Source organism: Synchiropus splendidus, chromosome 9, assembly GCF_027744825.2.
Source record: "Synchiropus splendidus isolate RoL2022-P1 chromosome 9, RoL_Sspl_1.0, whole genome shotgun sequence".
In the NCBI taxonomy this organism is placed as follows: domain Eukaryota; kingdom Metazoa; phylum Chordata; class Actinopteri; order Syngnathiformes; family Callionymidae; genus Synchiropus; species Synchiropus splendidus.
The window spans coordinates 9,945,132-9,969,716 of record NC_071342.1 but is presented as its reverse complement, the minus strand read 5'-3'; the positions used below and the strand labels follow the sequence as shown (position 1 = coordinate 9,969,716).

The following is a 24,585-nucleotide window of genomic DNA, read 5'->3' as shown; positions in this document are numbered from 1 at the left end:
ATAAAAGTTCTGTGTATTCCCTTCCACAGCAACATAATGCAAATTAATAGTCATTTAGTCTATACTTCTTTTTTTAATGAGCCAAATAATCTGCGCTTATCCACAGTTTCGCCACGAAGGTTCACCAACCACAAGCGCCTACTTTCTTCCGACAACTTCTGGCATTGTTCTCCTTGATATGTAATAACTTTTGGAAGTCGATAAAATTCCAAATGTTTTTCATGGTGGGAACCATTTGTACAGCCCAAAACACAACAGTAATTCACCGTTTTTTCCAGGAAATGCTGCAGAATCGCCTTCAGTACCGTTCTGTTTTGAGCAGTGCGTATCTCCAACATGGCGGCTTCTGGGTTTGATGACGCGCCGTGAAAACCGCTTCTAGTGAAAACTTCCACAACTCAATGGTAAATAGTTTCTCCACCTCCATGTCTTTCACCTGTGCCTTGCTCAGGGACATAGTGACATGTCGAGATTGAACCTGCCACCTCTTGGTCACAGGCTGTTAGAAGGTCGGCTGCCTCTTTGCCACGACTGCTGCCTGCGCGACCCGACCTCAAAGCGTCGGAGAAGGAAGACTCAATCGGTCTTCTTTCCTTATAAGAGTCCTATACTTAGCAGCAACAGTAGTTTCTTGCGAGTCAGTTAAAATCATCGTCGTACCATCTTTTCCTCTTCTGTGCAGCAGCCGAGCTTTAGAATATGCCTCAACAATATTTGCTCTGAGTTGGTTTGACAGCTTTGGCCTGGAGCCTAGATACTCTGTTCGACCATAATTGAGCCAGTTATCCGAGCTGCGTAAGCTAAAAGTGTAATGGGCGACTCGCCGTGTGAAAACCAAACCCCGTCACCGCGCAGCCTGCGAGTCTCATGCAAACCTTTGTAGCCACTTCGGACGGTTGTGGGGCCAGAAGTGTGTATCGGATTCTGTAGTGTGTACTTTTAGGGGCTAATTGTACACGCCTGAAAGCACAGACTCAAAACACAATAGTTTTGTGTTGGTGTGTGTGTGTTTGTGTGTTCTGCTGTGTACTTCTGCTGCAGATTGACAGGATGCTTAGGAGGCTGTGTGCTCACTATAATTACACACACTTGAGAAACGCTGGCTCTCTCTGTTGAAGAGGAGGGTGTAATCAACGCTCACACACACACACACACACACACCTGACATTCTTTCAAAGATTAGCAGCACACCTCTTTTTCTCTGGAATCCAATCTGGGGATGAAGAAATGAGGCAGGTACACACTCCAATGTACAAAGGAAGCATCACTGTCAGCGTCCTCATCGTGGCTGACGGCTGTTGTCTCATCATCACATCTGTCAACATCACGGCTATCATCATCACCTTCATCGCTGCATGTTGATGGCAGCAATCTTTGCTTATTACTCAACTTAAGAGCTGTAAAACACGATTTTAAGAAGGCGGGCGAGAAAGAAGACACCGCTTTGTTGAGAAGGTTTGACAAGTTCAGGTGAAGGTCAAACGTAAAGGAATCTGCTCCTCCGGTTTCATTTCTCCCAAACAACTATATTGGGTGTCTTCCTGTCAAAGATTTGTCATCTTGTGCAAACAAGGACATTCTATTGCTGGAATAGTTTTGCTTTTTGTTCAGGGTTTACTTGACTGCGTATTTATTTTAACAACACACACAGTTCAACTGATGGACTGAGACAGAGGTTAAAGCATCAAACACACACTCACGTCTGCGGCAACGACAAATCCAATGTTGGGGATCCGGTATTTCTGGACACCTGTGGCTCAAGGACTTGAGCGGAACATTATATTATCATGTTGGCAATGGTCAGGGGTAATTCTTTATCATTCCCTTTTCGGTTGAAACATAAATAAAACTCTTAGAACTCTGCTCTTAGACCATGATTTGTGTTGAGTGAGCGAGAGAGACACATGGAGAAGACATTGAGATGGAGAGACATGGGACATGTTGGATAAATAATGTTAGAAATGGAGGCCAAAGATGAGAAACAAGATGATGATGAGGATGGGGAGGAGGTGGAGAAGTATTTGGAGAAGGTGGAGGCACGGAAGGAAGTGGAAGAGGACGAGGATGAGGGAAAGAAAAAGAAGACAGAGGAGGTGGAGGTGGTGGACAAGGAGGAGGAGGAGGAGGAGGAAGAAGGAGGTGGAGGTGAAAGGGGAGGACAATGAAGATGAGGATGGGAAGGAATAGGAAGAGGAGAAGGTGAACACAGGAGGAGGAAGAGAAGGAGGATGAGGGAAAGAAAAAGAAGAAGAAGGTGGAGGTGGATGAGGAGTAGGGAGAGCAGGAGGAAGAAGAATCAGTAGGTGAAAGAGGGGGAGGGTGAAGATGAGAATGGGGAAGTGGATAGTTTAGAAATGGTGGTGATGAAGGAGGAAGAAGGAAAGAAGGTTATTTTATGAAGTATAGCTTCTGTCTGCCTTCACTCACTTCCCTCAACATCAGGTAGACATGATGCCTCTCTGTGAGCGGGAGTGAGGAACAACCTGTGCCCTCCATCTTTCCCTTAGCTTCCTGGTTAGCCCCTTCATTACGGCGGCGTAATTTAGCCGAGGTTAGCATGTTTATGTATGATCCGCCACCTCAGCCCTAAGGCTAGTCGCCGAGCCTTTTAGCATAACAAGCGCGTGCCCAGCAGTCCAGGTTCCACTCTCATTATTCCGCACCCTGTGGTCCTTGCATCGCCGAGTCCCACCCCGAGTCCCGCAGCCCCCTGCAGGGCCAACGCTGTTTTCATTAAGGCAGTCATTTTCTGCACACTGCGATTTGCGTGCATTCTTTTAAATAGTTTTTAAAAAGCCAGGGCCCCTTGCATTAAATACCCCGCGGAAGAACTATTAAGTGGAGCGACGAGGCCGCGCAGACCGCCACCATCGTGGCATTTCAATTCCAAAGCAATAGGACGGCGTCGGGCCAGAACCTGGCTCCTGTTGTGGGCCGTCACTTCACGCCTCTTTGCTCTCCTGCGTCAGTGATTACCCGCTCGCAGAGAGACTCTTTAAAATACGACGCATGCATGTATACGCCGTCACTCAGCCGCTCCATTATTCCCCGGCGCCCCAACTTCAAGACGGCAAATTAATTACGGCTGTCTTCATCTAGAAACAATCGTGATTGCTGGTCTGCTCGCCGGAGCCTCACAAAGTGTCAAGACTGCCACTCCCCGAGTCTTTCAAGCCGAGTGGCGGCGATGTCGCGCCGAGTGTGTGTCTGTGGCTTATCTTGCACACACTTCTGAGACGCTCAACCTCCAACATTTAATAATAACTAAATCTGTGTGGCGATATGACTTTTCCTATTAAGACAAGAGAACCCTGATCCTGTGTGTGTCTTCCAAAGTGTGTGTTTGTGTGTCCCAGTGGATGTGTGTGAGAGTTATGGAGGGCAGAGCAGCGAGTTTGTTGGTGTGCTATGAACAGGCAGCATGTGTTGGTCTGTCTAATGTGTGTGTTTGCCAGTAGAGTAGTGTGTAGTGTGTACAGTGGTCGTGATGTGTATTAATGTGTGTGATACCTTCTTTGCAACTGCGTAATAAACGTAAGGACTTATATGCACAATTGTGTATCTTCCTGCCGCGATGAATATTTGTGTCCAGTGTGAACGCATATATACAGTACATATTTGCTTGGAGCCGTGAGACCTTTACAGACCTTTACCTGAAGGACAGTTGAAGTAAAAAACTATTTCTAAAGATTGACATGGGCTAGAAAAGCGTTTTAAAATTTGAGGTTTAAATCAACAACACACTCACAGTAAGATATTTAAGAATAATAAGGGCAGATCCAGCTGAATTTTCCTAGTCATTCTTGAGAGTAAAGTAGTTTACGCAAATGGACTGGATGAAAGCACAATTTTCAGGGAAAAAAGATGACTTCAGCCACCTTGCACCTCTTCCCTGTTTAAATTTGAAAGTGTGTTAATTTTGAAGTGAATTGAAAATAACTTCAGAAATAACAACATTTTTTTTTTTTTAGAAGTTGAATGATGAACACTTCACCCCAAGAGCCCTGGGAGAATCATCCGCCTTGTTTGGGGGTGTCACGCCCCCGGTTAACAGGCTCCTTCTGGCTGTGTTCTTGGTCATGACATAGAGGATCTCTAGTAGTCGTTACATCGCCCTCTAGCACAGGTGACATTCTGTGGCAAGAGAATAAAGCAACTGTTAGCCCTGAATTAGGTTCCATTCCTTTCATAATGCATTGATAATCTACAAGCAAAAGAAAACAGTGGTTCTACACAGAGTCTCAGACAAGGTCCTTCAGTGTACATCTATAAACATCGGGGAGCTCTTCTGCTTTTCATCCTAAACACTGCTCCGACTCAGCAAACCATTTCTTCCAAAGGACTTAGCATTAAAAGTCCAGAGACGTTCGCCCATCACTGTGGTACCAACTTTCATCTGTTACATGTAGAATATCAGAAGCGCCAAAGGCGGAAACAAATAAGTAAAAATACATGAAAATAAAAGTGGGAATATGGGAATACACACTGGTGGGGAAATTTAGGCAAAATTAATGGAAATAAACATGGAAATATAAATACATTTGAATAGAAATGAATTGGCTACTTTTCCCATTCCTAATTTCGGCACTGCTGACATTCCATATAACTCATGATATAACTCAAATGAAATAGGTCCGTGTCCCTGCATGTCACCAACCAAGGTTCCATTAAGGTCCCATACGGAAACATATCCTTCATCGCCTCTGTAAACAGTGAAAAGATATAGCAAGCTTTCACTATTTATTTATCTATTTAGAAGGTCAGCTCACCTTGTCGAGTTCAAATAGATGCTTTTTTTAAACGCACAATTGCTCAGGAACCTATATGTCAGTGTAGAAAAGGAAGAGTAGTGTTAATAATCCTGGACCACCACTATCATATCTGGCGCTGCAATCACAAGGGCTGCAGGGGGGCAGCACCTAACACTGCGTAACAACCGCCCAAACACACTGCCCCAGATTCTGACACAGAAAAGCACTTCATGCATGGAACATCTGGGGGAAAGGTGTGGACAAGATTTTTTTGTGGCCTTTTCCTGGTGCAGGCTCCACGCAGTCATTCACAACAAAGCCACACACCCGGGGTCTCACTCTGCTGGGTGGGATGAATTCCTCCCATGTAGCAAGAGACCCCTACTCCTGCCACCCAGAGGGAGGCTAAGAGAGACTCACATCAGCGCCGGGAAAGATAAAGATGTGGGTGCATTTTTGTCTCACCGTCCTTCCTGTGGTCTTGTGGCGGTACAATACGTCGGCAGCGTGAGACCCGAATCTTTATACAGCCAAGCAGCGGAGAGTGGAATTATTTCCGTCAAATGATGTGTGACCCCGAAGGTTGCTGCCTGTTCTCAAGTCTTTGTGCAGCCGTCCATGTTGGGCTGAATGGAAAAAGGCTGCTTATCAATAAAAGAGGGCGAACGCTATGAAAGGCCAGAATGTGAGGAAGGAAGAAAGGGCTGACTTTTAAAGGGTCTGGTCTTTTGGAAAAGCAGCACACTGGGCCGAGGGAATAAATGGCAAACTCATGAACCCGCGCTTTTGTGACTGAAGCGCCGAGCTGGAAATAACAATAAACAGGACCGCGTGACTGCTGGAGTGTTTGTTGAGATTTGTGGAAATGTGATTGTGCTGGTGTCTGAATTTAGGACGCGGATGTGCTCGCACACAAGCAACTCGTTGGTGCCAAGGCATCGGCGATGAGTTCAAGCAAACAAACAAAGGACGTCTATGAAAGATAACAACACCGCGATGACATCGTCATGACCGCCATTTACACGCGAATCTCTTCGGATAACTGAATTGGATTTGCTTTCTATTGTGCTGGCCAGAGTAGCCTGGGTTGCTGGCACCATTTCCTGAGTCTCAGAGATCTGGATGAGATGGGAAATTTGCCGCTGCCAGTTAGCAAGGCTTTGGTTTGTATGGGAACAGCGCAGTGCTGAAAGAAAGTAGTTTTTGGACTGTGCACAGGACATGGTAGATTTCGCTTGCCATATACAGCATATCCCCTTATGTGGCTCTGCTGTAGCATACAGAGCGCCATCCAATGGCAAGCCCCCACCTCTATCTTTCTTTTACGTGACACGGGGTCAGGATGTGCAGCGGAAGAAGGCACATGTGCTTCAATTCAAAGCCTAATGTGCCAACATGCAAGGTTGAAGGCCGGATTCATAGGACGCTAAAATGCTCCTTCGCAAAGTCAGAATATTCTCCATCAGTGTCAGGAAGTGGTGGTGTGCAGCGTGTCGTCTGCACCAGGCTTGTTGCACATTTTGACCAGTTAGAGATAAATAAGAGATAAATATTTAGAGATAAATAAGAAAGAAACTCTTGAACCAGCTCTTAAACTTGAGCCATTCACCGAGTCACTACTTAGTGGCCAGCTTTTGGGTCTAAGAAATTCGCTTTGAATTGTTTGGAATTTCAGCTTTTGAATCTCCTGTTTTGACTTATTTAGAGCTAGCTTATTGTGAGACACTGTTTTTTGTTTATTTTTTGGTAATTAAATACATTTTGACTCGACTTGATTCTGACTGAAAATGTGACTTACACTGGGCTCTGTCTACTTGGATTCTAGTCAAGACGATGCCGACATAGTGGAGACAAATGCAAAGTCAAGACTAAAGATTCTGCCATTTTCTTATTCAGTACAACGACCTCAATACACAGTAGCTTCTGGAGAGTCAGAGTTCTTAACAATAAAACACAATTTAACAATGGCATTGAACCAAACTCTTTATCTTATGCCATATTCTTTGCCGACCAGAAGTTCAACTTCCGGGTCAGATCCAATGCTACACTCCTTCAAATGCCTATTTGTTTCATACATCCGAAGGTCACAGGATGCCTTGTCACACACAGATCTTCATATGCTCTTTGACTGAATTTCAGCGTTAGTTTCGACTTATTTAGAGCTAGCTTATAGTGAGTTTTTTGTAATGAAATACAGCTTATGTGCTAGCTCTGCACACAGTAATCTTTGCTGTTTAGCATTAAAAGCTAGTTAGGTGTGAGCGCTGGCGAGCATAGCACGGCACCTGTTACATGTTATGCTCTTGAGCTGTTCAAGTTAGCTCGCTTAGCAAAGCCCTGTTAACTGTAGATAGGCTAATAAACAACTTGGCTTTTGGGATTTGAATAAATACAAATGATTTGCGAAAGTTGCTCCATAATGCATTCTCTTTCTTTTCCTTAAATGTGTGTGTGTGTTGTTTGTTTTCTCAGGCACCTCTGGCCCTCACACCTCTCCCACAGTCGACCTTCCTCCCGGCGCCACGCCACGCTGACCTGTGCTATTGTCTGGGCGCAAAGCACTTTCGAGAGCTGCACCTCGACACACATTAGCATTTAAATCATAACGCACACTTCCGTGTCTTGTCAGTGCTGAGTTGACTGGATCCGATGAATCTGCATCACAATGGAAATACTCCCAAATAATAACACGCTGCTCACGGTCGATCAACGGGAGGGAAATTGTGCTGGAACTTTTATTCTCCGTCCTCCTTGTCCTCGCTATGATTTTCACTGTTCGGAAGATGATCAAGTTCCTGTTCAGTCGTCGCATGAGAATCGCCTTTTTCAATCCAGTTAAGACTGTTGATTCATTCAAAGTTCTCGTAAGGAGCGCGCATGTTCTACAGTTGCACTCAGCTTTCCTCCCACAACTGGAAAACATACAGCGAATTGATGACAGCATTTAGCAGCCCCAGGATATGACCATATGAGGGCGTCCGCCTTCACTTTTTTTCTCAACAAGCTTCATCTTTCCTTCATTTTATCACCATGAACTTCCATCTCTGCCACGGTGCCTGCTGACATCGGGGTTTCTCCGCTCATGGCATGGTCGACCGTTCGTCACTTGACACCACTTACTGTCCATCACACACCTGGCTGACAGCGAGACCCAAATGTCACGCTCATCTACACAATTGTGTTTGGCAGTTGCAGGGTCATAATTGCCGGTGAGCGATCAGACCGACGTGAGTGTGCGTTCAACTACGCTGACACAGAGGATAATAGGATTTTGGCTAGAATGGCAGCGAGAGGACATTATACTTTCGTGACTCAAGTAAGCCCTGATGAGAGAATCGGATAATTTAGGCAGCGGGGTATAATTATATTGTATATCTGGAAAATGTCAAGTGAAGAGTCTGCATTTTCATTCTTTTGACACAGAGGGAGGGATGTCATGTGATCGTTCACACCAACTGCAGCGCTTTGGAGACAAAGATAAGAGGCAGAACAAAAGTCACGTCATGAAAAAATGCCTTTTAATGAGGCTTAAATGATGAATTTTTAAAAAGAAGAAGCAAAGAAGAGCAATATTGAAATAAAATCATGAAAAAAATACAGATAAAAATATGTCATTTGTGAAACCTTATCAGCATGTGATTTTAAAGTAAAAATAAATAAAAATCTTGAATAGAACTCAGTACTCAAGTTTGAGTGAGTTTGCTTTGGAATAATTTGTTTTCCATAAACACCTCCAACAAGCAAATATGAGCCGTCCTGAGTGAGAATGTTACTTACTCTGGGCTCCGTCTACTTGAATTCTGGTCGAGACGATGACGACTTAGTGGACACAAATGCCAAGTCAAGACTTAAGATTCTGCCATTTCCTTATTCAGAACAACTACCTCAATACACAGTAGCTTCTATAGAGTCAGAGTTCTTAACAATAAAACAGATTTTAACAATGGCATTGAACCAAACTCTTTATCTTATGCCATATTCCTTGCCGACCAGAAGTTCAACTCGCGGGTGAAAACCAACCCAGATCCAATCCTACACGCCTTCAAATGCGTATTTGATCCATACATCAGAAGGTCACAGGATGCCTTGTCACACGCAGACCTTCTTTGACATCAGATATGATCACAATAAAAGCCTGTCGTGATCATGGCCGAGGCGTGTGACCGGCTCAAGGTGCTGAAGTGACAGCATCTCCTCCCGCCGCCTTCTACAACTTTAATTCCATTTCACGTCTGAAAAATAACAACAACATACATCAGCAGTGATCATAGTTAGCAAACTTTATTTTTTGGTGGAGCTGCTGGCTGTTTACAGAGAGACGCGTCTCCGCTGTCACAAGAGAGGTGCGTTGGCACATCAGCATCAGGCCAACACCAGTTCCAGTGAAAGGAATCCCCACTTACATGAAAACCACCCACTTAAGAGGCGCAGTGTCATGTTTCGGGTCGCTCCGCTGACACAGACTTTTACTTCGCCGTAAAGAAATAGTCATAACCCGAGCGAAAATATGCAGCCGGGCGAGAGCGAGACGGAGACAATCACTCTCTTCCTCCGTCGCGGCTCTGATTGGTAAAACTGGTAATTAGCGAGTGTCGTGGCCCCGGGGAGCCGAGGAATGAGGAGAGAAAGGTGAGGGAGAGTCAGAGAGATTTGTGATTACCTGACAAGTTATGGCTGGAAAGGCTACACTTAGCCCATTAAAGATTTTCTCTCCGGCGTGACATTTGAGAGCCGCTGCGAAGTTGTGCGCCATGGTGCCATTTCCCAGTACACATGGGCGTCCATTTAGGGAGCGGGACAACCAGGGGGAGGGGGGCGCGGGAAGGGGTCCTCCAGACCATAGCAGCGCCGCAAATGGATTTCATTCACCAAGGTGAACTGTAGTACGCTGATAAATGCACTTCCTTGAATGTCAGCAAATGTCACCCGAGAAGCCATTTGCCACCACTTTAATAGCTTCCACCGTCTGGCAGAGGAAGCGACGGAGAACCACAAGAAGGAAGACGATGAGTCACGTGTAGCTTCGAAATAAGAGAAAGTCAGTCAAACATTCGAGCGCGTGCGCTGATATATATTCCAGGAGAGCTCATCTATTCTCTCAACTGTCTTGTCGCCATGCTCCTGCAAGTGACACAGCAATCCCTGCTGATTTCTCTAGACAGACAATAAACATTGACCCTGAATTCATCTCAACCACTTCGCCGACTTATGCTACGCTCCGTAGCCAAGCAGGAAATACTAGTAACGTTAGCTTAGCTAGAATTCATCATACTTTGCTGGAGAAGAGAATAAATGAAGGGCGTGAAAGCTGATTTATTCAAAAGCGATTCAATGTTTTGGGGGTTTTTTTTCCGAGCTTGTTCTTAACTTATTGAAGATTGTTGGACTTATTTTTCCCCCACAGGGCATCCAGTCCAGGGAGGTGTCTCGGACATAAAATTGAGGACACTGGGTGGCTTAGGAATGTGGTGAACTTGTTCAGCATTAGCAAAAATGTAGTAAAAAATTAAATGAAAAGGATAAAAAAAAAATGACAATAACAAAAGAATTAATATTTTGCAATATCAGTATTAATAATATGTAGATGGAAGTGCAAACAACACAGTACGGACAATCCAAACAAGCAAAGATCATGATAATTTTACGAGAACCCTGAGAGTTTTATTATATTAATTATATTTATTATATTAAGTGAAATCAGGGATGAAGCGCCCCCTGACTTGACCTGTATTAGAGCAAAGTTTGTGTTGTTGGTTTGAAAGTTCCAGGAGAGTTCTCAGGTAGAAAAGTAGAACGAGAAACGGTGAAAACCAGAAGAGAAGGAGACAAAGCCGGTTGATCCGTTGTCACTTCCACATGACTGAGCCATGAGTTACCTGACACGTCTCCAGCAAGGTGGAGGAACCAGACAGACCTCAGATCCTCTCCAACTGATTCCCATGTATCAGCCGTCACACACTGGAGTGCATGAATGTATTCACCCCAGCAAGCATGAATACATGAACACACTCCAGCTGAGGCAGCGAGGCGTGAGCAAGGCTCATTAAGTGAAATGTGAGAGGCTGGCAGGTGAACTTTACACCTCTGCTGCCTGACAACAGTCGCTCCACCGCTGCTCATCAACAAGACAGCAGATTCACACGTGAGCTTCCTTTTCCTCCGTGTTATGACAGCGGCGAAGAATTACTGTACCTATCTGACCTACAAAAACAAATGACAAAAGTTTAAAAAATTACTTACAATAAACTGAAGCATTGTGATCAATGAATACGCCCCTGAATAAACCACCTTTCACAAAGAAGTGAACCCAAACTAAATATTGACATTTCAGGAGGTGGACGAACTGAGAGGAGAAACAGCTGCGTGGCAGTGTGTCACTGGCGATGAAATGGAAGTAGATCGTTTTCGGATGTAAAGGCTATGCAGAAGTTCTACGATGAGAATTACGTTTTATAAAGTCGAACTTTGCAGAAAGTAGTTGCCTCTTGAAGGTTCTCATGAACATATTCTGTCTTCTGGGGTAATTTTACAAACTTTGGATGAAACGTTACCTTGGCTTTTGTTTCCCCTGAATTCCATCTACCTCCGTGCTCACGCTGTGTTTGTGTGATCAGGCTACTTGAAAAGGGTATAAATAAATTTCAATGAGTGTGTGTGTGCGTGTGTGCTTGTGTTGACTCCATGGCTGCAGCCAATCCTAATCCCCCATTCATTTCTGTGAGCAGTTGCTAAGGTTACAAATTAGCTTTGGTGCTGGTAAGTGGTTTCTTTTATGACACCGGACGCACTAATCCTTTTACTGAATACATATTTCATTTAGGATTAGCACGACAGCAGATACAGTTGTTGTAGGAATATTCCCACACCAGCACTTTGTTCCATTCTTTCTCATCAGAAATGCGGTGATATTTCACTGACAACTTTCAAAATAAGTGTATTAGTAAATACTTTTGTTTTGGAAATCAAGGCGAGACTTGTTCAGCTAACGTGGCATTATACTTCAGTCAAGTAAGCAAGCCGTTTCAGATTTTGGTCATGGAAGCTGACAATGTGTGCGCGCAAGTGACACCTTGAATGGAATTTGACTCAAGCTGGCGGTTAGTTCTCTATCGGCACTTGGGAAAACTGCTGCATCAAAGTGTTTCAGAAGGTTTCACCACCAGTTTTTTTTCCAGAACTTTGTTTTTGTAGCGATACAGTATTTCCAGTGATGAAGGACTCATGTTACATCAACTAGCGTTAGCAATATAGCGACTAGCCACTAGTTAGCAAGGTAAACACAGCTGAAAAGTGGAAGTACAGTACATGTTCAAAAAGTCATGTGGGAGTGATGCAACGTTCTGTCGGCTTATTAGACATTTGTCCGGTGAAGCGATTGAACTCGACTTGAATGCAACACTTTTCTGCGTGTTACAGCTAGGAGTGTTGGAGACCAGACAACCAGGAACAGGCCAACATCGCCGTACTGAGAGCTACTGTGAAGGGCCCAATGCTTCCAGAGACATAGGCGTCCAGATGTTTTGTGTTAAACACACTTCCACTGAAGACAAAGGACGTCATATTCTTCCTGTCCCACTCATCACGTGGACTCTCCTCTGACTTTAGACCCGCCCCTGCAGACTGACCAACAGCCGTCGTGTCGACTTGTAGTGTCGCAGAATCCTGTTGGATGTGAGTTACCATCATCCAGGCCGCTTCCTGAGTCATGATTGATTAGCACCCCGTCGGGCTATTGTCACAAGTTTGTGTGATTTGGGTCTATTAGCAGCAGCATGTCCAAGGTTTTTGAGTTCAACCTGCTGAGGGTGAAATAGTGCTTCGTGTCTGGGGAGAAATGACAGAAGATGGTTATTGACTTGGCTTTTCTACCCGGTCGCAATTCTATCATCAAACATCTTTAGGCAACAACAAGATGATTTGTTTGTTCTGCGAGGACTTACTGAAGTAAGTCACTTCCTGATTCATAAAAGTAAACTTTGCTGTGATCACTGATGGGAACTAGATCAACTGGCTGGACCTGCCCCATGATTTGTTTGACTGTTGCACACGTTCATGAGCCTGCTGACTAGCTCGCCACCAGGAAACGTCTTTTGAACATCACAACACAGTCTTAGGATTATAGCCAGCAAAGTGTTTTAGACGTTCAGTCATCATTTAAATTCTCAGTTTTTCATCATTTTTTATTAAAAAAAGGACTTTGATTTCATTAAAAAAAAAATTTAAAAAAATAAGTAAATACTGGATTAATATGGGGGAAAATATCAACACAATAACCTAAAAAAACAAACTATGACAATTAGAATGTATTTTAGAAATTTTATTTTAATAAATAAATATATAAGAAACATGGAAATGCAGTTTATAAAACAACAGATTATAGCACAACTTTCACTACACTTTTTGTTTCAATAATCAAAGATAGCCAACAGTGAGAACACTTGCCGAAAAAGTGGTGAGTGAGCTAAATATAGATAAACAGACAATCAAAACCTGCCTCCATTTCACCCTGATCTGAGAGAAAGGTCAAATGAAGGAAAAGGAAGGTATTTTTGCTCATATTAGTCCAGATTATTTTGTCGCAAGTATGACTCATTACACTGTCAACAAAGATGTAAGTGCAAGTTGTGTTCTGTTAACACAATAACACACAACGTTTTTATGTGATGTGAGATTGAGATATAATGTTGGTTTTAAAGCTTCCCAAATGACATGGCAGCCTAGCACTGGAAGAGGACCACTTTGAAAGTTGCAAATCATTTTGGGATCATAAATCCGACGCAGAGCCTCTCAGTTCCTCAGCTGCTAGCTCGCATTTACAACCAGCCACTTCATTTACCTCGTACCAGAGAAGGACCAATGCCCTCGGATGAAAAGGATTTACCCCACCAGCTACAATGTAAATGGACATGCTTGTGAAACGTGTGACTGTGAGCATGTTTTCATGACGTTCATATAGCTTGCTAATGCTGAGCAAATACTACATTTATCCGCCTGCTCAGAATGAGGGCTCAAGAGCCAAAACAAAGCACAAGGAACAATTGGAGGGACAAGGCAAGTCTTTATTCTGAAAAATCAACACAACAGTAAAACATTATTCATGACACAAAGACTCTAAGAAACGTGAGAAAGGAGGAACTAATAGGAAGGGCACAGTTTTTTCGTTTTTTGTTTTTGTTTTGTTTATTCTGAATCATTTGTTTTCGTGTTGCCTTATTTTCAACAGCCGATTAAATGCTCTGAAATGACCATTATGTTTCAGTTTTTATTCTGGCAAAATGCAACAAAATAATGGAGCCATTCCACCTCTACATCCAGGACGTCCCTGTTGTATTGGCATGGTGTCCCAGGACCTTGCTGTGAGGCTACAGCACTAACCAGAGGTCAAGCCTGATTCAAACAAGTGTTAAATTCAAATATTTCCCCGCATGATTTTCATTAATTTTTTGAAAATTGCAGAGGTTGTATTTCAGTGAAACTACTTCACAAATTTGTTTTGGATAACCAAAGATGTGCATCCATTAAATAACTATGAATATATAGATATAAAACAAACAGTATACTTTAAAAATATTATTAGTAAATAATTTTATTGAAAATTATTAAGGAAATAATTACATTTTTGTCGAGGCTGCTTTGAAACAGAAAGTGTGTATTCAAAATATTTTAGTTTTAATGCTTGTAATGTAATGTAGATTATAGGATAAATCAGGAGTTCAAGAAAGTTGTCATATAAATTTACAGTGAAGGACATTTTTTTAGCATTCCTATCTCATTTGGCATCAAGGTTCAGTCAGATTTAAAAGCAAAAGACAAAGCATTTCTCTGATACAACCAACTGGTTGAAAGACAACTGAGATAAAAATAGAAGAGACACAAATGTGTGTTGGTCAGGAGGTGAAGCGCTAAACTCACCAGCACGGCCTGTTTTCCTGTGGAGGGCGATCCATAAACACGAGCGGGGGGAGACATTGACCAGCCGGACATTTCCTCCTGGAGGAAGGAAGAGGGATTGTTGGGAAAAGCTAGAAAGAGAGAGCGAGAGGAGAGGGAGGAAGAGAAACAAACCCGTTTGTTTGACCTTGATATGAACCCATGACCTCCCATTAGATGTGTGGTCACAAGTTCTGGGCCGTGCTAGTGACAAGACATACACTTCTGCTCCTCCCAAAATAAAACACCCATCAAGGCCAGAACTAAGTGAGCTAGTGCTAATCGGCCAGTGATGTTAACACAACAAACCAACAGTGCCAGAAGCTGTAGGTTTAAATTCAGACGGAGGTTTATTTCAAAAGTGACCAATATTGTTCTAAAAACTCTAACAGCTTTGAGCTCTTTATTAAACCGGGTCAGGTCCAAAAGTGTGAAAATAAAATCATAAAAAAGAAAATTAATGTAGCACTAAAGACCAAATGGCCACATTTTTGTGCACACACACTACATTTAAAACACAATTATCATTTCAACTTTTGTCAAACTACAATTCACCTCGACAGCCGACTGAGAGCACGTGCGTCTCAGACTCAGTGGATCGGCCCGCCGTCACGTGACACCCGCTCGTCAGCGTCAGCTGGATATTAATCTTAGATTGGTTCCTGATGACATCCAGTTTTTGAAATATTCTTCATGTCTCGAGGACTGTTTTTTATTTATTCATCGTTGATCGATGCGGAGATGGTGACGTCATGCATGTGTCAGCGAATCACCGCCTTGTGACTGACAGCTTTCACTTATTAATGAATGACGGGGATCAACTGAGGGTTCTTTGGAGAAGTGTGAGAAGCGACTTAGTCAAGTTCTACATCCCAACAACTCACCTTCGTCCCGACAGAAAAACTAACTGTGTGGTGTGTTTTGGATCAGTTTCTATTTTCCAATAAAGTCATAAAGTCACCACATAAATTCAGGATCTGACATTGAAAATTAAATATATAAAATTAAGTAATTTTAAAAAATCACACGTGGGCGAATGGACTGTAAAACTATTTAACGCTATTGTTTTTCTATTACTTAAAAGCTAATTTATCAATTAATACATGCCTTATGGAGCTTTGCGAAGTTCATAAAAGATGAAGGTCATCCGCCTTTTATGAATTACGAACAACGAATTATAGTGAATAAAATCTATGAAAATCTAAACATTACGAAACAATGTTCAACATTTCACAAATGAGTTAATTCTTTACAAAGTAACATATAAATTAAGGACGAATATGTATTCTAGTCCCTACACTGCCAGATCCCTCACAGTCTTTGGACATTATATTAGTCAAAAATTGTGCGGAATTGGGAAATAAATGGTAACTAACTCCTAAAGTACTAAACGCTACGATTTGTGGTTTTAAGTCTTATTAAAGGAAGGTGTAAGAACAACTACTGTATATTTTAAAAATATTTTGCAAAATGAATAAGCAGTTTCTAAACGGGAAAAAACTGCGAAGTCAACGACAGAAAATCGCATTGTGATCCAAAATGCACACATGTATTGAAAAATAAATAAGTTAAATTGATGAGTAAAATAAAGAGATTTATAGTAAGTAATAATTCGCTTTTTAGGCTAAAAACATAGGCGGTATTTAGTTAAATTTCCATTCTTGTATAGAACATCAACAAACAACCTATTGCTGATCATTTTTAATGACAAAATTTAGGAAACAAATTTAGGAAACTCAATGGTGAAAATTTAGAGTTCACAACATTGATTTGTGACATGTTTGCGTGGATGCAGACGCAGGTTAAGCGAGCAGAAAGGTCGCCTCAGAGGAGGAGGAGGATGATGATGATGATGAGAGGAGGAAGGTGACGGGAGACTCGACCCACGACTGCAGCTGCCACGCATGAATGTTTGATAAGCGGCTCCTCAAATCAGAGCAACACAAACGTCTCCATCACGCTGCGACATCTGCCACGCAGCTAATAATCTCATGCTGAATTATGGATGAAGGCGCGCCGGAATAACGCCGGAATGTCACGTGACAAGTAGGTCATGTGAAGTGTGACACACTTTTGATTTTGTGTCTATCTTAATGTGTGTGTGTGTGTGTGTGTGTGTGTGTGTGTGTGTGTGTGTGTGTGTGTGTGTGTGTGTGTGTGTTTGTGTGGTACACTCAGGCTTCATTGGCCACAGCAGTGTGTTTGAGCTGAAGGAAAATATTATGGTTTCAATGGCAGAGTCGGACCGTGGGCGTGCGTGTGCGCGTGAACAAGTTAGAATCAGTGTGCATATCTGTGTGTGTGTGTGCGTGTTTTATCAAATCGACCACCAATTGAAATATGCTTACATAGAGAACTGAAATAATAATAATAATAATAATAATTATTATTATTATTATTATTATTATTATTATTATTATTAGTATTATTTATTGTATGACACTAACCATATGATAATAATTATTAGTATTGTGTGCCTTCAATAATAATAATTTATCATTATTATTAAGATCTACTTGAAGTAAATTAATATTACAAATGTAATTCCTCTCATTTGAAAGGAAGGAATTGAGCCACAATAGCGTACGCATTTTGAAAGAACGACGTCGCCTGTGACGTCACGTACGACAACGAAACGCTATCATTACTTCGTATTGAAGACTATTCTTCTGCCTTTTTTCAAGCGCGCACCACAGCTTTCCTCTCTCTCTCCCAAGATCATTGAACAACTATTAATCCCTTCAATTTTATGAGTGCTAACTCGCCTCCATCACCTGTCTCACCCCCTGGCGCGTCTCTATCGACCCGCAGTGTGCGAGAGTCAGGTGACTGGAAAGAGGAGCGACAGCGAGGCAGCGCGCTCGTGTTCTCGGGCCTGTGCGCTGGTTGGCTGATCTCCCTCCGCTGGGACTATAAATTGATAAAGTGAGAAGCATCAACACAACTGCGCAGTGGAGCGGCGAGACACAGATGAAAAAAAAAAAACACGGATTCAGAATCGGTACTATATTTGTCCGGATTTATGCTGAACAATTTAAAATAAAGACAAGTACATTTTCCTTTACATCCACCTCAAATTAAGTGACTCTTTCCTTACCACAACTGTTGCCGCTTTGGGGTCCTGCCCATAGAGGCCGGTACCTATCTGAGTTGGCACTGGACGCACAGGGATTCATTCATTGTAGCCAAACTTAAGGCCCGCTGGCCAAATCTGTCCTACCAAGTCACTTTATGTGGCCTGCGACAACTTACAACACACGTGCACTTGACATCAAGTCATACTTATTTAAATTACATTGAATACATTGCTCCCAATTCTGGTAACAACCAAAAACTGTACCCATATCAATAAATCACATTTAAAAAATGCTTGTAAAACATTACAAACATAACATTACATAACTATTTGTATCTTGACGCTTTTATTGACTCATGTTATTTTCCTGAAGGGATTTTCAAGAGGCCTGATGTTATATCAAGTGACAGACATTCCCAGGCCAGAGTGGAGAGCTTGTGTTTTCCTCTAAATTCTTCACCCAACATGCACCTCTACCACAGTCCCGACCACATCTCGTATGCAAACCCTCTGACGTCACCAGTCCTGAGCTTGTCCTATCCTGTCCCAATGAAAACCTCTGAACCTTCATCTCCAGCTCTAAACCATCCATCACGGCCCGTCTCCAAACTGACTCCTGATGATTTCACAGGTCAGCGCGACAGTTGCCTGCACCCATCCCACCCTGCCCGCACTCCCCCGTCACCTGTTAAAAAAATCAAGAACCGGACACACATAAATGCTTCTCCAACCTAGTTTCACATCAACTTCTTGAGGGTCCGACGGAGACGGCAGAGGCAGAAGAGTCTCGGACCAAAAGCAGTGACATCAGACCCAGAGCTATGGCATTGGAATTCTAGTCATGAATAGCGTGACTAAGTTGAGGAAATAATAATGTTCAATTGGTGTACTATATACTGGAACTCATCTGTAACAATGAGGTCCAGGCTTGTAGATGTGACGCACCTGCCTCAGGGGGCAAACAACCAATCTATTGGTGTAAAGTAAAAAGAGAACGAGAAAGGGTGAGGAGGGGTAACTAGGGAGGATGGTACTGAGAGAGAGAGAGACAGAGAGATTGTGACAACCAACCCAAAATGGGCGCCAGAGGTGACCATAACCTTCACACACAGACACACAAATGCAGTCGATATGGATCTATAGATCAGTGGCATCAGTCGATTATCAAATAAAGCTCTAATGGAAGCGTTTACTGACGGACAGATAAACTGCTGAGTGGCGACGGACAGGAAGATAAACTTTTTATGCATCCCAGGAAGTACAATAACTCATTATAAAATCCACTGAGATTGATTTTTGGGTCAGTTCGTATAAGTCTAAACTTTTTTTGACATTAGTCAAAACAATTTCTGCCTTTTTTTCTTTTTTTTGAAAATAATTTTTACTCGGTTAAGAGTTTTCTGCCTGATAAGACAAAGCAAAACTTGCAGAAACCCCATTAAACAATCCTGCTGACCCCAGAAACTCTACCTGGCACTCACGGACACTTTTCCGTGGTCATTTTTTTACCTCAGGATCGTTTGTGAGAGGAAACTGGAGTCCCCGAAGAACCCCCAAGCATGCACAGGTCGAAGCTGGACTCAAACACGGACCTTGTGGCTGACACGCAGTACAAACCACGACACCCTCGTAACCACATGCTGTTCCAGTGTGATGTGAAGATATAAACCCTGTTTCTGTTTGGCCGGGTGAAAGCATGAACCTGTTCCATCTGCTGACGGTGCTGCGTCTCGCACGGTAGTGAGCCGGGAGAGTGATACGTCAGGGGAGTAATGGCTGGTGGTCTGGCCCTGTCACACCAGGCTGATGGCCCATCTCAACAGCTCACACCTCTGCAGCCTTTAATCAACACTGACAGCCCAGTTCGACAATGTTTACTGCTAGAAATAAGTTTAGCTCCAGAAAAGCACACATTTAGGCTAATGAGAAGGATTTTTCTGGGCGGGCACCGATGGGGGTGGGTGGGAGGTGAGACGGGGCATCATGTGTGAGGCCTCAGGCCGAGCATCGGATACGCACCTATGATATTCACCACCTGGAAGAGTGAACACACAGGCTCCTCCAGCGCTGCACCTTCAGCTCCCTCTGATGCTCCTCTCTAACCCCAAGTGCCAAGCCGTTTGATAAGACACAGTGAGAAGATACACACAAACAAACGCACATCACACCTCCTCCCGGGTCAACTGCAGGTGCAAGTAGATTATATGCTGAGGTCACGAGAGGTTTCATTTCATAGTGGATAGCAACCTTATTCAGGTTAGTGTTGCTTTGTGTTTTTCTGACTAACTTCATATATGTGCTACATATCAGTAGATGCACTAACATGTGAGGAGTAATACAAGTCCCTATGTGTGTGTCAGCAGAGTCCTCTGAGGCTGTCGCAGCAGGCAGCTTCTTAGCTCGACCAGTTTTAGTTGACTCAAGGAGACACCTACAGGCTTCACTCATAATGCACCGGAGGACAAATTGACACCTGGCGGCCAGATGCGGCCCTCCAGTGATCATTCAATATTGCACGTTTTTATTAACATAAAAACATTTTCCCTAACAGCAATTAGAATATTTCATGACAATACATGTGATGCTCTCATGACTTTGCATAATACATCTGAATATACTGGAAAAATAAAGATCTGTCAAAGGAATGCCATAATAATTTTTCTCTAGAACTTGCTACATGTTTTTTTTTAAACAGAGATTAATCAGATATTTCAATAATGAATAAATAAATAATAATAATGATAAATATAATAATAATAATAATAATAATAAATTAAAACCTTTGATTAACAAAATATTGGATTTTTGTTGTTGTTTAAGTTTATTTGTATATTTAGTCGAAAAATGTCTAATGTCCCTGCCCATGAACAACAATAGGTTCATACAGTACACATTTCAAAGGGAAAACCTAATGTGTACTATTTAATGATAAGATTTTATGTTAATGATTATGAAAACAAACTCATCTGAGCACTTTGTTTAATTATTCTCCCTCAAAAGGCTCACTTTTCACTGAAAACGTGAACTCGCTCTTTAAAGTGAGAACCCATTTGCTGTATTGCTGGGTTTTTTTTCCCCATGTGCAGAGCAATCAGAAACAACTGTAGAAACAATTGTTGTGTGCATTAAAGCACTATAGATTTTAGACGCGTCCAACTCTAGGGCAGTGATCCACGTCTGACGTCATCGTTTCATCATGTCCAACATTTAAGCCCCCTGGTGGATGGTGCTCCCATTACTCTTGCTACATGTCTCATATTGAGCCGCAACAATGTTTAAGTGTTAAATAGAATTTATATTCCAGATTGTCTTGGGTTTTTTTTTTTTTTGTTTTTTTTTTTTTTGCTGTTTGGGAGACCCAGTTAGCATATTAACTTTCACTATTATTCCAAAATGTAATTGCCAATAAAGCTCCCATCAACTTTCTGTGAAGAAGTGACATAGAACCTGTCCCTCCCCGGAGGGGCGGGGTGGGGGCTGGGGGGTAGAGGGAGTGGGAGGTCGCCACCTACACACTGCTTCACTCTTCCACGCTCTCACACACTGGATTCCATTGAGTGGAAGGAAGGAGTTCCTTTCTGCACGGAGGTTCATTAGAAGTAACGAGTTGACACAAGGTAAATCTTAAGGTCCGGGCTCCCTTTCTGCACCGGCCCGGGGAGGAGCCTCATTAACTGTCGCTAACAACCGTGTAAATACAGTGATTGGACAGCTCCGATACAAGCCCCCAGCCCTCTGCCAGGAAGTCCCCTAATGAGACCACACAATCCAAACAATACAAGAGAAGAGGGAGGGGACAGAGTGGGAGAGAGAGATGTTAGGAAGTTCTGCACCATCTCTGACTTTGACTCAGTTGTCTGCTCTGGTGCGACCAATGCCAGTGTGAGTGAGGAGCTTTGCTGGAGCAGAAAAAAGTCATATGAAGAGTCTCAGGAATTGTCAAGGCAAAATGTGGGGAGTATTTCATTTTTAAATTGGATTAAAACAGGGCTGACTCAGAGCAAAGCAGGCATCAGATAAAAAAAATGCAGATGGATAGGGCCATAACCAACGCATGAGTCGGTTCCAGATATTAATCCTATACCATTACTCTCTCTACTCTTCCATGTCAATATTTTTTTTTTGCTCAAATAAAACTTTGCTGAATAGAAAACAGAGATTTTCAATTCATATTTTCTTCAATTCGCACAATGTTTCCTTTCCCACACAATGTACATATATCCAACGCAATAGGAATTCCGGCCCGTGAGACTCCAAATGAAGTCACCTTGAACTACACTTAAATATTCATCCTTTCCCAGAAAACAGATGCTTGAACATTAAAAATGACCTGGGATGGGAAAGTGCATCCTCACAATCACCGCCCTCCCTATATTTGCTCCTTTGAAGCACTTGGTTCCAGCTCCTGTCAGAATAAATGGTGTAAAACTATTTTTGTTTTTTGCGGTTCGCTCTTATGTTCAAGTCGAAATATATGATCGAAATCAGCAATATTTACCTTAAAAAGAACGATCCCGCCGTTAAGCTTCAGAGTGAAATAATAGTCTGAAGTCATTAGACTTCAAATTATTATCCTTCACATTATATCGCAAATTTACGAACGCTCGTAAAATATACTTTTAGATTCTAAAGCGACAGTTAATTGGTTTAATGACTTTCCGAAATTTACTCCTTTCAAGAGAAACGGATCATTCGATTCAGTCTGTTGTGCAAAACGTCGTCAGGTGCAGAAGAAATGCTGCAGAACTGCGCGAAGAGATCGTGGCGCTGTAATAGCGAATCCTTGCGGAATAATAGCATCTGAGAAGTTACCTAGACCTTTTTCGTTTCAAATCGGTGTCTATTTCGGTTGCTGGAAACATCTATGGATTCTTTTACGCGATGAGAACGAAAGCCAAACTTACAAGTGTCGCATGTGGATGTCCTTCTCTTTCTGTGGGGTCGGTGCCAAAGTCTGAAAAAAAAAACACACACACACACGAAGTCGTTAAAAAAAGCGCAGAGACATTCCTTCTGTCTTTCATTTCTTGGAGACGCGGTCCAACGTGCGCCGGTTACGCACAGACTCTCCGCATCGGTCGTCGCTCCAGATGCTGAGTCCAGTCTTGACTCCAGCTGCCACGCTGTGTCCGAGAGTCTCCCTTGCGGTCACTGACCAGCCTCCGCTCAGCGAGGTCAACGGCGGAGCAAGTCGATAAAAAACAAATAAAACAAGACCTTTTCTTTGGTGCCATCTTTCTTCTCTGTTAACAGTTAACACCTTTTTTCCTCTCGTATCCCCCCACTCTCGCTCTCCCTCTCTCTCCTCGCTCTCTCTAATCCATGACGCAATAATTGTTTATTCGCTCTTCCTAATGATGCTGGCGCAGCACAAACTCATATTATAGACGTTTTAATTGTTTGGCATGATGTTGGTGTAGGTTTAGAAGCTTAAATGTTGCATTCGGGGCGCAGCCCCCCTGCTGCTTGGAACATTCAGCTAACCCTCGAGTAAACACACAATTACAGCAGGTGAATAAACTAGTTTGGGAGGGTGTTAATTACACGCTTAACGCAAACAAAAGCCGTGTAAAAGAATGTGAATTAGCACTGGCCTGTCCTCTCCAATCCCCATTCAGGTTTTACATTTCAGCTCAATAGTTTCTTCGAGAAGTGATTTCCGAATTGCCTGCGAGGGCTACGGCTCCCCCCTCAAAAAAGAGGCCCAACATAATGCAGAGTAAGACCTGGGGCTTTGGCCGGTGAACACCTGAATTTTGTGAGGCTTTACATATTACTAAGTGGAGAGGTGGAGGTGAGGGAGAGGAGAGGAGCGGGAGAGTGAGGGAGGGGTGCACAGGCTAGGAGGTTAGTTTTAACACCAGCATGAAAATACCAGCCTTTACTTCCAGTCCACAGCACCCTCCAACCGAACCAATTCAAGTGCCACTTGGAATTAGTCCTCCTGAGGTTGGCGGACAGGTTTCATCCCAGAAACTAGACCCGACTCCCCCCTGACAGAAACACGCGTGCGCACCAGCACTCACAAACCTACTCCCACCCCCAAACTAGATCATCACAAGTTTACCCTAGCTCCCCATCACACACTCACACACACACACACACACAAGCGGCGCGTAAAAGTGTGCCACCGTGCGTAATACCGCGCTACTCACGGTCCCAGCGAGGTCCGGCATCTGAGAAGAAAAGTTTTGAATTCCTTCATGATTGTAGAAAGGCGGCTTAGGATCATTATGTCAGCTTTATCGAGGGCGGATTACAGCGCAGTCTCGATGCTACAATGAGAGCTGTGTTCGAGTTGGGCTGGACCGGCACTATTTTAACACCCCGCCTAAATATGAGCCATAAACATGAAAACCACACCGCCGCTCTAATCCGAGTCCTGTGACTGGATGTGGACATCGATCGCGTCTCGGGTGTGGAGACAAGAAGAAATATGAATATTCTTATCGTTATTATTATTTAAAGAAGGTTGGGATGTAGAGTGTAAAGGTACATCCCGTCTTTCACAACACTAAAATGCACTAAAAAAAAGGGACCAAGAGTCGCCAGTTAAATTTGCGTTGGAATGAGCTGCGGAAAGGATGCGCAAATTGACTCTCTGCTATCCTAATATCCCGAGTCACTGGTTGTCCATTTGTCCCCCATTTAAAGCTTCCTCCTCTGCACCCCTCCCTCCCCACCGCCAGTCTACATATCTTCTTTAGCTTTAACGAGCCTCGTTAAGATGGCAATAATATTCCACCCTCTAATTGCTCATTCCATTCAGCAGATCTGCGAGCTCTGGCTTGTGACTGCTGCGCTGCCGCCGCCGCCGCCGCTGCTGCT

At 43.1% G+C, this 24,585-nt stretch overlaps 1 long non-coding RNA gene across 1 annotated transcript; it reads right to left on the bottom strand.

The window, feature by feature from the left end:
- Positions 1–21,067: 21,067 nt before the first annotated feature.
- Positions 21,068–24,552, bottom strand: LOC128765107 (uncharacterized). Its single transcript, XR_008415822.1, has 2 exons — positions 22,820–24,552; positions 21,068–22,711 (listed from the first exon to the last, which is right to left on the bottom strand). It is a non-coding gene; the product is annotated as an uncharacterized LOC128765107 (long non-coding RNA).
- Between the last annotated feature and the right edge of the window lie 33 nt (positions 24,553–24,585).